Below are 6,752 nucleotides of genomic sequence, written 5' to 3'. Positions count from 1 at the left end.
CATCCTACACTCCCAAGGCAGATGTGGGGTTTGGGGTGACAGGCAGTAAACTGAATCATACAGAGCCTGCAAAACAGTTGTGCTTCCTGCTGCTTCTTGGGAGCTTCTAAGGATGTTTCAGGACAGGGATGTCTGCCCTTGAAATGCAGCCAGTGTCCCGTGGAAGCCACACAGCATTCCCACACAGCATTCTGTCTTTCCTGCTTCCTCTGTGTTCATGCCATTCATCCCTAACCACAGCTGCTCACTTCCATTCAAGTAACTCTCCCTTGCTCCATGGGACCTGCCCAGTGCTGCTGGCTCTTCATAGAATGGTTTGGGTTGGAAGGAACCTTAAAGATCATCTAGTTCCAACTAGACAAGGACAGGGACACCTTCCACCAGCCCAGGTTGCTCAAGGCTTCATCCAACCTAGCCTTCAACAGCTCCAGGGATGGGACATCCACAGCCTCCCTGGGCAACCTGTTCCAGAGCCTCCCTGGGCAACCTGTTCCAGAGCCTCCCTGGGCAACCTGTTCCAGACTCCCCACCCTCACTGTCAAGAATTTCTTTCTTATATCCAGTCTCAATGTTCCCACCTTCCACTGCTCCTCTGCAGGACCAGATTCCTACTTGGTCAGCCAGCTTTCTATCCCTATGGGGCTGCCACCTCTCAGCCAGCCATGCCAGGTCCCACGAGCCCCAGACCCTGTAAGAGTTAAGCTAATCCATACCAGAGGAATAGGCTAAGGTTAGTGGCCTGCAGCCATCAATCAGCACCATTTACACAGGAACTGTCAGGCTGCAAATAGGCCAAAAAAGAGGTGATGTGAAACAATCTTGTCTGAAGCTTTTTAGCCCTCTTTACAAATTGGTGTGGTGAATAACTTGTTGCCTGTATTTATCCCTTTTCAAATTGTCTCTTAGCTACAGCCATCCATCTTCATTCCTCTCTGCTTGCTCCAGACACTCTCAGCTGCTACCTCATTATTTTACATTTGCACATTGCCACTTGGCTGGGCCTTGCTCAGATACATAAAGCAATCTCAGGAGGAGAGATTCATCCCTGGGGCAACGCCGCTGGCTTCAGTATGAACCCAGCATTCCCTTCCACATGTTTCCCCACCTCTCTCTAATCACAAGAGATCAAAGCACTGACACCAGGATACCTGGGGCTCAGCCAGGGCAGTGCTACAGCCTTGTACAAAGGTGGTTTTTCAGGGCAGGTGGTGGGGCTTCACTGAAATAGTTCTCCAATGATGGGTTCAAAGAGGTTTGAATCAGGTCAGATTTTAGCAAGTCCTTTTTTGCCCTTGCACAGGAGACTCAGCTCAACGTGTCACAGCAGTGACAGTTCCCGTGCTTGAAGCCCAGATCTTCACTTTTCATCTGCCAGCAGTGCAAGGCACGTGATGGTTATTCCAGCAGACCTGCTTTGATACAGGAGTGGCATACACAAACCACTTGAGAAGGAAATTGCCAGAGATGTCACTGGGAAAGACTCCACACTTAGGCAAACCTCAGGACTACTGAGCCCCAACACACTCCAAGAAAGCACTAGACATGCAGCTAGTGCAAGCCTACTCCTCTCCAGCAGACTGCCTTACACCAACTCAGATGTGGTTTCTATTCCAGTTTCCTCACTGCTTCCCATCAGAAGAGTGCTGTCTTCATCCATCCCTAAAGCCCTGCCAGCCAGCCACAGGCACACATCTTCACCTGCTCTTCACAGCACTCACTCTCACGTCCTGCCACAGAATCCCAGAGTGCCAGGTTGGAAGGGACCCCAAGGATCATCTGATCCCAACTTTCTAGGCAATAGTGGAGTTGCAATGAACTTGCTCAGCACCCTGCCAAGCTGAGTCTGTGCTGTCCAGTGGAGAGGAATCCACTGCTGCCCTTGGGAAATTATTTCCACGGGGAAACATTTTCTCCTGGAGCCCAGTCTCCCCAGCAGGAACTTGTCCCCATCACTCCTTGTCTGTTCCACGGGACTCCTTGTCAAAAGGGAGTCTCCATCCTCCTGGCAGCCACCCTTTACACCCTGGTCCATGGTCATAAGGTCTCCTCTAAGCCTTCACTCTTCTCAAAGCTGAACAAACCCGTCTCCCTCAGCCTTTGCTCACATGGCAGGGGCTGTGCCTCCAGCAGCTGTCCTGCTCATTCTAAACAACTCATTACCAACACTAACTGTGCTGCTTTTCACAGGCTTCAGGTTCTCTCTCTCTTTTTTTTCCCCAGTCTCAAATATCTTCACCGGTCAACATCTCAAACCTGCTGCTTCCCCTCATTTGTACTCTGCCCTGCCTCATTTGTGTTTGCCTCTGAAAAGCATGAAGTGGATAGTGCTTGTGTGAGAGATGCCACGCAAAATGAACTTGCACTGTGCTGTAAATCTCAGCCAAAGGACAACCAAGATAGGTACAAAATTATAGGCTATGAGTAGGTGGTTTGAAAGTGCATGCTTATGTAGGAGGGGAGAATGATTCTCTCCACAGCCACCATCACTGGGGAAAGCTGTTGGGCATTGTTCAAGTGGCCAGGCTAGAGAGGGCTCATCTCTTCAAATTCATGACTCAAAAGGTCAGGTTTTGATAGAAAAACACTCACAAGATCAAGCCCCCAGTGTTCTGGAGACTCTGCATCTGGCTCTGGAGAGGACCTTGCCACTTAAGACAAAAGACCTGAGAGAAAGCTCTTGATCAAAGGCAGCTTGAGCCTGTGGCAGGAACAGGACAGACCCAGGGACTCTGAAATGTCCGTGCTGTGCCATCTAGAGAAAGAAAATCAAGGAGAGCTTGAATCAGGTCCTGGCTAGGTGTAAATAGAAGGCAGCCAGGTGAAGGCAACGTTTTGCGCGGGGGACAGGAGCTGTCTTTGTCAAAGGCAAGACAAAGGAACACTGACACAACCTTAAGGGCTCTGCTGCGCACTTTCCAGCAAAGGCAAATGCCAAGGCTCCATCTCAGCCTCCCGAGCTGGTTGGTCAACCTCCCCTGCAGCACCTCCCACACGTCCCTTCGAGCCCTCCTCTCAGCTTGCTGAATAATCGCAGGTGCTCAAGCCGTACTCCCTGCTTTTCTCTGCAGCGTTATGGAGAAGCAGGATGCAGTCGGATTGCATCGTTATGGAGAGCATCCCTCAGATTCAGCTCAGTCAGAAGGAAAGAGAATCCTGACTTCCCAGATAGAGACAAGAGGCTGGGCACCTGAACCTGGTGGCAGCAGGGGCCCCACGATCTCTGTGCTGCCACTGGGCTCAATTATTCAGCATCACTGCTACCAAACAGACAGCATTAAGAGCAAATCACTCCAAACCAGGGCCTGCCTCTTGCATTATGTAACATCTCCCAACCCTGGATTATTCCCCAAGCTGCAAAGCTGTTTGTGCAAGAGATTAACTCTCCGGCTGGACACTGACTTTCATTGTGTTTAATTCACTTTATCCATTGCTAATTTCCCTTCTGCTGTGTGCCTGTCAGGAATCCATGCCTCAGCAATTCGCTGAGCAGAGCAGCCTAAGCATATATCAGGCTTCATAAATAGCACCCCAGTGTCTCAGGCTTGCTGACAGAGCTGCCAAGCAACTCTGATCTGCTGTGATCTGACTCGGGAGGCACAGTCCTCTGGGGTCAGGCAGGGTAACTCTCTTCCAGCTATGCTTCTCTCTTTGCACCCCATTACCTCCCCCCACAAGCCTTTCTCCCCCATGCCCTCCCTTTCTGGCATGATGACAATTATCCAGTAGCCAAAACAGACCCCTGGCAAAAGCCTTAACCCCTCTGTGCTGAGGGAGGGAAGGGTTTGCTCTGGGAACCTCTGCAAATTGATGGCAATAGGGGAGATTAAAAAGGGATTGTGACCCTGCTGCTTCACACAGGGGGAGAGGAGCACGGGAGGATGAGAGGAATTGCCTCTTGGCACTCAGGGAGTTTGACAGGAAGGTCAGCTGCCAGCTGAATGCCAGGGTCTGTGCACACCACAGTCCTTGCCAGCAGGGGAAGCAGAAGCATCAGCACGAAGCTCTCCTGCAGACGAAGGCTGGCAGCACCACACCGAATAATCCCACCGAGGGTATACAGAAGGTCATGGTAAGAGCTTCCCAATGGACATCAGAAGCAGAGAGAGATCATCTGCCCTCCTGACATCTAGGACTATGCTGAGAGAGCTGGAACTGTTTAGCCTGGAGAAGAGGAGCCTGAGGGGGAAATCTCGTTAATGCTGATCAATACCTAAAGGGCAAGTGTCAGGAGGATGGAGCCAGACTCTTCTCAGGGGTGTCCAGTACAGGACAAAGGGCAATGGACACAAACTGCAACAACAGGAGGCAAAGAGAAAGCATGCAAATCATCATTTTGAGGGTGGCAGAGCACTGGAGCAGGCTACCCTGAGAGGTTGTGGAATTTCTGTCTCCCAAAGCATTCCAAACCCACCTGGACGTATTCCTGCTTGATTGACTCTAGGTCATCCTGCTCTGGCAGGGACTCAATGATCTTCAGAGGTCCCTTTCAACCCCTACCATTCTGTGCTTCTGTGACTGTCACTGCAAGGATCATTGCTCAGCTCCCAGCCAGTTTAAAGTCTGAATTCCCCCCTCCCTCCAAACAGAAGCTAAAGTAGGTTACCATACAAAAGCAGAGAGCTCTAGAGCTTGAGCTCTGTGCAAAGTAATTTAATCTGCCAGCCAAAAGTGAAGCATCCCAAATAAATTCTCTTCATGCCTATAGAAAAGGAATACATCATTGTTTCTCGTGGAAAGAATCCCCTCCCCCTCGTCCTCCATATTTCAACCCCTCTATATGTAAGCACATCATTTAAGGTGGAGGGAAATGTTTCTCTCTCTGCTGAACACTATCAGTCCAATGTGGCATGAACTCATGAATAGTTTCACAGTCAACACAAAGTGGATGCATTTTTTCTTTTCAGCAGAGGAAAATATTCAGCCTCCCCCACTCCCTAAATCACTTCTAATTATGAGAGCAGAAGAGTCAGAGATGCCCTTGGAGATGGCAAAATGAATGCTGCTCTCCATACAGAAATAACAGGCACCAAAAAAGCCTTACTGAATAGGCAGCCAAAGATGTCTGAGGGAGATTTAGCTCCACAGCATCAAGGGAAAGCTATTTCTGCTCTTTTCTGAGGGCTGCTGGGTAAAACAATGATTGCCTTTCCTGGTCACATCCTTTCTGTTTCCTCCAGCAGGCTGTGAAGGAGTCATCTCCCCCTCTGTAAATGCCAGGACAGCCAAGCACACCTGTGTGAAAGCAAGCCAGGCACACAGGCTGGCACAGGGGAAGGTGAAGGTTTTGTGACAGAAAACACAACTTCTGTTGCAGAATCATAGAATCAGTCAGGGTTGGAAGGGACCACAAGGATCAGCCAGTTCCAACCCCCCTGGCAGGGGTGGGGTGGGAAAGAAGAAGTTTTCAAGACAAGCAGCAATCTTTTACCTCCAAGAAAAGGAATTAGAGAACCACAGCATGGTATGGGGTTAGAAAGGACCTCTGAAGATAAAGTCCAACCCCCACACAAACCCAGACCCTGCCAAAGCAGAACCAGCTTCAGCAATTCACACAGGAATGGCTGAATTGAATCTTGCTTTGGATTTTACTTACACATTGAGTTTTGCTTTTAAAACTGGAAGAAGTGTTTGGAACTGTACACAAGGGTTGGGGGGGGGTGGGGGGAAATACATATGCAGCATACTGGTGGCTGCACAGGGAGGGAAAGTGACTTCCTTGCTCCTTAGCAGCTTAAAACCTGGCAATTAGCAGATCAGCAGGGAAGTGTGATCAAAACTTGACAGGCAGAGCTCTAATCCAGCAATAGCACCAATGGAAGGGGGGAAAAAAGCACAGAAGAAGCAAGAAGAACAACATTCACAGAAAGCATAAACAAGAGGCAAATGTTTTTAAAACAGCCCAAACTGTGTCCATCTGAAGTGTTTGCAGTGTTGGTGTTGTTTGTATGGAGCAGGATGTAACAGGTCCAGGGCAAAGTCACAGAAACACAAAACCAACCAGGATGGAAAAGACCTCAGAGATCATCAAGTCCAGCCTCTGACCTAATCCCTAACACCTCCTGACAACTAAACCACGGCTCCAAGTGCCACATCTAAGCCTTTTTTGAACACCTCCAGGGATGGGGACTCCACCACCTCCCTGGGCAGCACACCCCAATGGCCAATCTCTCTTTCTGGGAAGAACTTTCTCCTCACCTCCAGCCTAAACTTCCCCTGGCACAGCTTGAGACTGTGTCCTCTTGTTCTGGTGCTGCTTGCCTGGGAGAAGAGACCAACCCCCTCCTGGCTACAACCTCCCTTCAGGTAGTTGTAGACAGCAAGGTCTCCCCTGAGCCTCCTCTTCTCCAGGCTAAGCAACCCGAGCTCCCTCAGCCTCTCCTCACAGGGCTGTGCTCCAGACCCCTCCATAGCCTTGTTGCCCTTCTCTGGACACATTCAAGAGTCTCAATGTCCTTCTTAAACTGAGGAGCCCAGAACTGGACACAGGACTCAAGGTGTAGCCTAACCAGTGCTGAGCACAGGGCAGAATGACCTCCCTGCTCCTGCTGACCACACTATTCTTGAAGCTTACCAGGATGCCATTGGCCTTCTTTGCCATCTGGGCACACTGCTGGCTCATGTTCAGCTGCTGTCAACCTGTACCCCCAGGTCCCTCTCTGCCTGGCTGCTCTCCAGCCACTCTGTCCCCAGCCTGTAGCACTGCATGGGGTTATTGTGGCCAAAGTGCAGCACTCAACACTTGGACTTGTTGA

The sequence above is a fragment of the Melanerpes formicivorus genome, unplaced genomic scaffold, assembly GCF_026170545.1.
Source record: "Melanerpes formicivorus ecotype bairdi unplaced genomic scaffold, bMelFor1.0.p_v2 SCAF_47, whole genome shotgun sequence".
In the NCBI taxonomy this organism is placed as follows: Eukaryota; Metazoa; Chordata; class Aves; order Piciformes; family Picidae; genus Melanerpes; species Melanerpes formicivorus.
The sequence above is the reverse complement of the archived record's forward strand: the minus strand, read 5'-3'. Positions refer to the sequence as shown.